The sequence below is a fragment of the Rhinopithecus bieti genome, unplaced genomic scaffold (assembly GCF_001698545.2).
Source record: "Rhinopithecus bieti isolate Rb0 unplaced genomic scaffold, ASM169854v2 scaffold_51907, whole genome shotgun sequence".
NCBI classification, from domain to species: Eukaryota; Metazoa; Chordata; class Mammalia; order Primates; family Cercopithecidae; genus Rhinopithecus; species Rhinopithecus bieti.
The window spans coordinates 918,308-927,726 of record NW_016820817.1 but is presented as its reverse complement, the minus strand read 5'-3'; positions in this window follow the sequence as shown (position 1 = coordinate 927,726).

Genomic DNA, 9,419 nt, shown 5'->3' with positions numbered 1-9,419 from the left:
AAAAAAAAAAAAAAAAAGGAAAGGGCCAGGCACGGTGGCTCACACCTGTAATCCCAGCACTTTGGCAGGCCAAGGTGGGCGGATCACGAGGTCAGGAGATTGAGACCATCCTGGCTAACATGGTGAAATCCCGTCTCTACTAAAAATACAAAAAATTAGCCAGGTGTGGTGGTGGGCGCCTGTAGTCCCAGCTACTCGGGAGGCTGAGGCAGGAGAATGGCGTGAACCCTGGAGACGGAGCTTGCCATGTGCTGAGATCAAGCCGCTGCACTCCAGCATGGGCGACAGAGCCAGACTCCGTCTCAAAAAAAAAAAAAAAAAATTTAACTTGTACTTAATACTATTTTTAAAAGTCAATTTCAGGTGGATTAAAGACCTAAATATAAAAAATAAAACTTTAAAACTTTAGAAGACAATATAGAAAAATATCTTTAAGATCCTGGAGGTAAGGATAGATTGTCTAAACAAGATGAAAAGTGTCAAAGAAAAGATTGATAATTTAACTACCTAAAATTAATGTAAATTTTCTACATCAAAAGAGACCATAAAGCAAGTGAAAAGACAGGCTACAAATAGGAGATGTTTGTAACACATATAAATGATAAAAGATGTGTATCTGGAATTATATAAAGAGCTGTTGATTGAAAAGAATACGCTGTACAACAGAAAAATGAATCATGCCTGTAAACATTTCACCTCTAACAGTTCAAACATTATTCCCATTTAAAATGTTACTTTTACTCATTTTACTGAGAGAAAATCCCCAACATTCAAGTACTTTATGTTTTTTCTCTCTAATATCCCCAAGGTGAGATCATCACAAATACTCGGTTTTAGGAATTACCTTAACAACTCATCTTTCCAGCATTAGATTATGGTTAAGTAGATAGAAAAAGCTTTCACTACAGGTATAGAAATGCTGGATAAGATCTAACAAATATCCTTTTAAATGCATAGGTAAGGCCAGGTGCAGTGGCTCACACCTGTAATCCCAGCATGTTTGGAGGCCAAGAGAGGAGAAGAAAAAACCTAAATGATTTTCTCTTATGAGGATCCTATTAAATATTAAATGATATTCTACCGGACTAATAAAGGAAATGTATATTTATACCTAGGGTGAGATACTATTTTACAGCCATCAGATTGACAAAAATTAAAATGACTGTAGAAAGTGTTTGTGAGCATGTGGAGCCAAAAGAACTCTTATCTATTGCTGTTAGAATTGTAGACTAGGACAACTGCTTTGGGCAGCATGTGAGTGATACCTAGCAAAGTCAAAGGGGTATGTGCCTTTTAGCTAGCAATCCGGCTCCCAGATATGTAAGGCTACAGAAATTTGCAAACTATCTCACACAACAACACAACAACAGTTAATACAAAAGACTCCTTGTGATCCCCAAATATGCGGGAATTTTCTCATCACCAAGCAATCAAGCAATCAATTCTGCAGCAAACATCAGTTAGGCGTCCTCCAATTCCATTCCTACACTATCTACCTAGAAACAATATCAGATCCCACAGGTTGAGGCCTCAATCCCCAAGACTGCCGCCTCACCCCGTTCAGATACCAGTTGCAAGTCCAGGCCTCCATAACTTCTGACCAACCCATCAGTTGTGGTTCCTGCAGCCCTCTCTTTGGGTTCCATTAATTTGGTAGAGTGGCTCACAGAACTCAGGGAAATGCTTCCTTACATTTACCGATTTCTTACTAAGTGTATTTTAAGTATATTTAAGTATATTTTAAAGGATAAAGAACCAGATGAAGAGATACGTAAGATGAGGGCTGGGTGCAGCGACTCACAGCATGTAATCCCAGCACTTCCAGAGGCTGAGGCAGGCAGATCACTTGAAGTCAGAAGTTCGTGACCAGCCTGGGCAACATAGGGAAACCCCCGTCTCTACTGAAAATGCAAAAAATTAACTGGGTGTGGTGGCACAGACTTGTAATCCCAGCTACTCAGGATGCTGAGGCACAAGAATCACTTGAAACCAGGAGGCCGAGGCTGCAGTAAGCTGAGATCACACCACTGCACTCCAGCCTGGGTGACAGAGCAAAACTGTCTCCAAAAAAAAAAAGGCCAGGTGCAGGGGCTCACTCCTGTACTCCCAACACTTTGAGAGGCTGAGGCTGAGGCAGGTGGATTACCTGAGGTCAGGAGTTCAAGACCAGCCTGACCTACATGGTGACACCATGTCTCTACTAAAAATACAAAAATTAGCTGGGTGTGATGGTGGGCACCTGTAATCTCAGGTACTTGGGAGGCTGAGACAGAAGAATCGCTTGAACCTGGCAGTGAGCCGAGATCGTGCCATTGATTGCACTCCCTTTCCCAGGTAACACAGCGAGACTCCATCTCAAAAAAATAAAAAAAGAGAGAGACACATAGGATGAGGTCTGGGGGAAGGGACGTGTACCATCTAGGAACCTCCATGTGTTCAGCTACCCAGAAGCTTTCCAAACCCTATTATTTTGGGGTTTTATGGAGGCTTTATTACATAGGCATGATTGATTAAACGGTTGGTCATGGTGATCAATTTAATCTTCAGCCCCCTCCCCTTCCTGGAGGTCATGTGGTAGGTCAGAAAGTCCCAATCTTCTAATCCTTCCTAGGTCTTTCTGGTGACCAGCTCCCATCCTGAAGCTGCCTAAGAGCTGCTAGCCATCAGTTAATCACTAGCATACAAAAAGATATCACTGTGGAGATTCCAGAGATTTTAGGAGTTGTACTCCAGAAAAGGAGATGAAGACCAAATATTTGACAGTATCACAGGAGGCATTCAGACACATAGCACCTACTTTGGAGGCTGAGGTGGGAGGATCATTTGAGCCCAAGAGATAAAGACTGCAGTGAGCCAAGATCTCATTATTATACTACAACCTGGGTGACAGAATGAGACATCTGTCTCAAAAATAAAAATTAAAAAATCCCAATATAGTTGTGCTTTTCATTTTTCTTACTGTATAGGTGATGTTGAGCATCTTTATGTTTGTGTGAAAGCCTTTGAATTCTCCTTCTGTTAGTGATTGATCTCATTTGTTTAATTTTCCTGTGAGTTTTTGGTCTTTTTCCTTATTGATTTGTAAGAGCTTCTTTTTTTCTTTTTTTTTTTTTAATCCCTTTCTTTGTAAGCGCGTTTTATTTATTTGGGAAATTACCCTTTTGCCTATGTATTAAGGTAATGCTAGCTACTATAATAGATGAACCTACATAATAGAAGCTTATTTCTCAATATCAAATCCTATTGCTGATAGAACTCCTCTAAGCCAAAATCTAGGAAATGCTCTCCTTCCATTTTGTGGCTCTGCCATTTTCTTTTTTTTTTTTTTTTTTTGAAATGGAGCCTCGCTCTGTTGCCCAGGCTGAAGTGCAATGGTGCAATCTCAGCTCACTGCAACCTCTGCCTCCCGAGTTCAAGCAATTCTCCTGCCTCAGCGTCCTGAGTAGCTGGTACTACAGGCACCGGCCACCACGCCGGGCTAATTTTTTTTTTCCTTCTTTCAGACAGAGTCTCTCGCTGTTGCCCAGGCTGGAGTGCAGTGGCGCAATCTCGGCTCACTGCAAGCTCCACCTCTCGGGTTCACGCCATTCTCCTGCCTCAGCCTCCGAAGTCTCCCAAGACAACAGGCGCCGGCCACTACGCCCGGAGAATTTTTTGTATTTTTAGTAGAGACGGGATTTCACCGCGTTAGCCAGGATCGTCTCGATTTCCTGACGTCGTGATCCGCCCGCGTTGGCCTGCCAAAGTGCTGGCATTATAGGCATGAGCCACCGCGCCCAGCCCTGGCTAATTTTTTGTATGTTTAGTAGAGACGGGGTTTCACCGTGTTAACCAAGATGGTCTCAATCTCCTGACCTCGTGATCTCCCCGCCTCGGCCTCCCAAAGTGCTGGGATTACAGGCATGAGCCATCGTTCCCGGCTCTGGCATTTTCAAACACTCACGAGATTTCTGTGTCTATCTGCATTAAGCCACCAGATAGGAAAAGACTTTGGAGGATCAATTGTGACTTAAAACAAACAAACAAACAACAACAACAACAAAAACAGCAATTTAAAGAGAGAAGGGAACTTCCTCAACATGATACAGTGCATTTTGTTAAGCCCAAAACTAACATCATACTCAATGGTGAAAAACTAAAAGCTTTTCCTATGAAATAAAGGATGCCTGCCTTTGCCACTTTTATTCATCATAGTATATGAAAGAAGAAGAAGGAAGAAGGAAGGAAGGAAGGAAGGAAGGAAGGAAGGAAGGAAGGAAGGAAGGAAGGAAGGAAGGAAGGAGAAGGAGAAGGAGAAGGAGAAGGAGAAGGAGAAGAGGAGGAGGCGGAAGAGGATTTTGATGATGAGGAAACTGAGGAAAAAGTACCAGTGAATAAATATATGTGAGATACTTCTGCCAAGAATGCACAAAATTCAAAACAGAATGGCAAAGACTTCTGCCAAGAATGCACAAAATTCAAATCAGAATGGCAAAGACTCAAAAACCATCAACACTAAGATCAAAAGACAAGAAGCTTTCAAAACAGGAAAAAAAAAACCCTCCTAAAACACCAGAAAACCTAGTTCTGTAAAAGACATTAAAGCAAAATGCAGGTATAGAAAAGGTGGTTCTCTTTCCAAAGTCGAAGCCAAGTTTATCAATTATGTAAAGAATTGCTTCCAGAAGACTGACCAGGAGGCTATTCAAGATCTCTGGCAGTGGAGGAAGCCTCTTTAAGAAAATAGTTTAAACAGTTTTCTTGTAAGTTTTCCATCTTACTTCACTTTTGTTAACAGTTGATATTTGGCTGTCCTTTTATTATGCAGAATGAGAACTTTCCCTACTGCGTTAATAAATGTTGTCCAGGTTCCATTGCCAAGAATGTGTTGTCCAAAATGCCTGTTTAATTTTTGTTGTTGCTGTTGGTTTGTTTGTTTTTTGAGACGGAGTCTCGCCCAGTCGCCCAGGCTGGAGTGCAATGGCGCCATCTTGGCTCACTCAACCTCTGCCTCTCCGGTTCAAACTATTTTCCTGCCTCAGCCTCCTGAATAGCTGGGATTATAGGCACCCACCACTACGCCCAGCTAATTTTTGTATTTTTAGTAGAGACAGGGTTACACCATGTTGGCAAGGCTGGTCTTGAACTCCTGACCTCGTGATCCACCTGCCTCGGCCTCCCAAAGTGTTGGGATTATAAGCGTGAGCCACGTACCCGGCCTAGTTTTTAAAGATGGAACTCCAGCCTTTACTTGGTTTTAAGTATGTATGGAATATTATGATAGGACATACTAGTAGTGGGGGTCAGACATGGAAATGGTGGGGAGACAAAATTATGCATATGAAATAAACTCAGTATTTTAATAAAGTAGCACATTTTCTATTGAACAAAAAAAAAGTTCCCCAAATAACATTTAGTTGGTGAAATACAATCCTTTCTATGAAATACATAAAACAGGTGAGCGATCAGGCATGTGAGGTTGGCCTCGCTGCACTAGGAATTCAGGGACAATTCAAGGCCATCTAATTCAGGCATGGTACTTGCATTTTGCTGCATCATGTTTTCTCTATGCCTATTTCAGTTGAGATCTTTTGGTTTAAAGAAACAAAAGTTAACTCAAGTGACCTCAAGGACACAAGGAAATAAAGGTTCTTGTGAAGAAATACAAAACTGGGAACTGTGGCATTGTTTTGCCTGCTAGGAACTGGCAACCTAGCAACCCTAGGAATGTAAGCATCAAGAGCTTTTGTATCTTAACTGTATTATTGAAGCAATAGCAGGATTAGTTCCTTTCTACACATCTGTTCTGTTCTTCTCTCTTTACAATATCTGACTTTGTCAGCCTCATTTTATTTCTTTAACTTATTTCCTATGCCAACTCATAGCTGCTTCTTTTTATAACTTTCTAACATGTACATGTGCATTATAGTCTCTTTAGCTTCTATTTAAATTTTGATCATGTAGTTTCAGTTTTTTTTTTTTGAGACAGAATCTCACTGTGTTGCCCAGTCTGGAGTGCGGTGGCACCATCTTGGCTCACTGCAACATTTGCCTCCCAGGTTCAAGTGATTCTCCTGCCTCGGGCTCCAGAGTAGCCAGGATTACAGGCTGCCGCCACCAAGTCAGCTGATTTTTTTGTATTTTTAGTAGAGACAGGGTTTCACCTTGTTGGACAGGCTGGTCTGGAACTCTTGACCTCAGGTGATCCGCCCACCTTGGCCTCCCAAAGTGCTGAGATTACAGGTGTGAGCCACAAAACCCAGCCAACCTTTCATAGTTAACTTTCCTCCTCTTTCCAAAGTCTCCAGTTCCAATTCTGCAAAGAGTAAATGTGCTTAGACTGGCTGATATTTTTTGTATCAGGGTCACTGTGGCCAGTCAAAGGATTGGCTGTCCTTGGGCATCCTGTTGTTTGTCCAGACAGCAGTGAGAGCAGTATAGGGTCAAGTGGTCCCAGCTGGGGATGTTTTTTGTGTCACTAAAACAGTTCTCTTGCAAGGGACAGTGGATGGGGCAGGCATCATGACTTACTTGTGTAACACACACACATGCTTCTCTTGTTGAAAAGACTTTTCTCTTTCTTTCTTTCTTTTTTTTTTTTGAGACAGGGTCTCACTATGTCACCCATGTTGGACTGCAGTGGCATGATCACACAATACTGCAGCCTCAACCTCCTGGGCTCAAGCAATCCTCCCACTTCAGCCTCTCAAATAGGACTACAGGTGCGCACCACATGCCCAGCTAATTTTGTTTATTTTCTGTAGAGACAAGTTTTCACTATGTTGCCCAGGCTCGTCTCTAGCTCCTGGACTCAAGTGATTCTCCTGCCTTGGCCTCCCAAAGTACTGGGATTACAGGAGTGAGCTACCATGCCTGACCCTGAAAAGACTTTTTTTTCCTCTTCTTTTTATGAAGCCGACTGTGGAAATGTCTCATGACTCACCACAATAATTTTCCTCCAAGGTGCCTATTCTCAGGCTCGGTTAGAGGCCTGATCTTTTTATTGTAACCTGTATCACATTGTCTAGTAATCCTATCATCTTTGTGTCTCCTGTTAGATTGTGAGCATCTCACGCTCGGATCTGTAACCTTACAATCTGTGGCCTCAGTGTATGATTACTAAAAAAGCAAGCTTTAACTTGATTAAAGTGTTAGGCAGGGAGTATTATTCACTCCCTGAAGAAAAAGAAGGGAGTGGGGACGGATTATTCTTTTTGACAGTAAATGTGTGCAGCCCAGTGACTCATGCCTGTAATCCCAGCACTTTGGGAGACTGAGGCGGGCGGCTCACCTGAGGTCAGGAGTTTGAGACCAGCCTGGCCAACATGACGAAACCCCATCTCTATTAAAAATACAAACATTAGCTGGGCTTGGTGGGGTGTGCCTGTGATCCCAGCTACTCGGGAGGCTGAGGCAAGAGAATCGCTTGAACCTGGGGGTCGGAGGTTGCAGTTAGCCGAGAACACGCCATTGCACTCCAGCCTGGGTGACAAGAGTGAAACTCTGTTTCAAAAAAAAAAAAAGGTTATCCTTATTAAGAACTGGCTTTTTGGCCAGGTGCAGTGGCTCACGCTTATAATCCCAGCACTTTGGGAGGCCAAGGCAGGCAGATCATCTGAGGTCAGGGGTTCGAGACCAGCCTGGCCAACATGGCGAGACCCCATCTCTATTAAAATACAAAGATTAACTGGGCGTGTTGGCACACACCTGTAATTCCAGCTACCTGGGAGGCTGAGGTAGGCGACTCACTTGAATCCAGGAGATGGAGGTTGCAGTGTGCTGAGATCATGCCACTGCACTCCAGCCTGGGTAACAGCGTGAGACTCTGTCTCAAAAAACAAACAAAAAACAACTGGCTTTTGTGGGAAAATGTATGCTATTTGGCAAAGGAGCAGCCTCAGCAGTTTCCCAAAGCTTATCTTCCTAAAACTCCTTGTGCAATGTCATTTAATCAAATGTTCCTGGTTGGTGAAATTTGTGAAACATTGCCTTAAAGAAAGTAAAGCAGGCTGGGTGTGGTAGCTCATGCCTCTAGTTCCAGCTACTCTAAAGGCTGAAGTCAGAAGATGGCTTGAGCCCAAGAGTTCCAGGCTGCACTAAGCCACCCAGCCTGGTCCATAGAGTGAGACCTTGTCTCAAAAAACAAAGCAAAGTAAAGCAGTTTTCTTTACTGTAGAGGTTATCAAAATGTGGTCTGTCTACCCCCAGGTATCTGAGTCCATTTCATGAAGTACATGAGGGTCTTAATTATTTTCATATAATACTAAGATGTTAGCTTTTTTCACTATGTGGAAAAAACACTATGTGGTATTATACTTCTACTGATGGTATAAAGGTAATAGTGGTTTATATTGCTGGAGCTTTAGAACATCAAGGTAGTGACACTGTGATGGTTAGTTTCATTATTATTATTATTTATTTTATTTTATGTTTTTGAGACAGAGTCTTGCTCTGTCACCCAGACTGGAGTGCAATGGCATGATCTCAGCTCACCGCAACCTCCGCCTCCTGTGTTCATGTGATTCTCTGCCTTAGCCTCTCGAGTAGCTGGGATTACAGACATGTGCCACCACGCCCGGCTAATTTTGTATTTTTAGTAGAAATGGGGTTTCTCCATGTTGGTCAGACTGGTCTCGAACTCCTGACCTCAGGTGATCTGCCCACATCAGCCTCCCAAAGTGCTGGAATTACAGGCATGAGCCACCATGCCCAGCCCATTATTATTATTATTTTGAGACAAAGTCTTGCTTTGTTGTAATCACGACTCACTGTAGCCTTGACATCCTAGGCTCAAGCAATCCTCCTGCCTCAGCACCTCCACCCACCTACTGCCCCCACCCACATCCACCTTCAACAACAGCTGTGACTACAGGTGCGTGCCACCAAACACAGCTAATTTTTAAAAAATTTTTTGTAGAGACGGGGTTTCATTATGTTGCCCAGACTGGTCTTGAACTCCTGGGCTCAAGTGATCCACCCACCTAGGCCTCCCAAACTGCTGGGATTATAGGCTTGAGCCACCGCACCCAGCAATGGTTAATTTTAGATGTCAGTTTGGCTGGGTGAAGGGAAGCCAAAATAGCTGATACACCATTTTTTATGGGTGTGTCTGTGAGCTGTTTCTGGAAAGAGATTAGCATTTGAATCAGTGGATTGAGTAAAGAAGATCTGCTCTCACCAATGTGGGTGGACACCATTCAACGGGCTGCAAATCAGATAGAATAAAAAGGCAGAGGAAAGGTGAATTCACTCTCATCTGGAACTGGGACACTCTTCTGCTCCTGCCTTGGACATCTGAATTCCCAGTTATCGGGTCTTTGGACTCTGGGACTTGCAGCAGCAGCATCCCCAGGTTCTCAGGCCTTCAACCTTAGATGGAGAGTTAACCCATTCTGAGGCCAGCTTGCGGGTGGCTATCATGGGACTTCTCATAGTTGTGT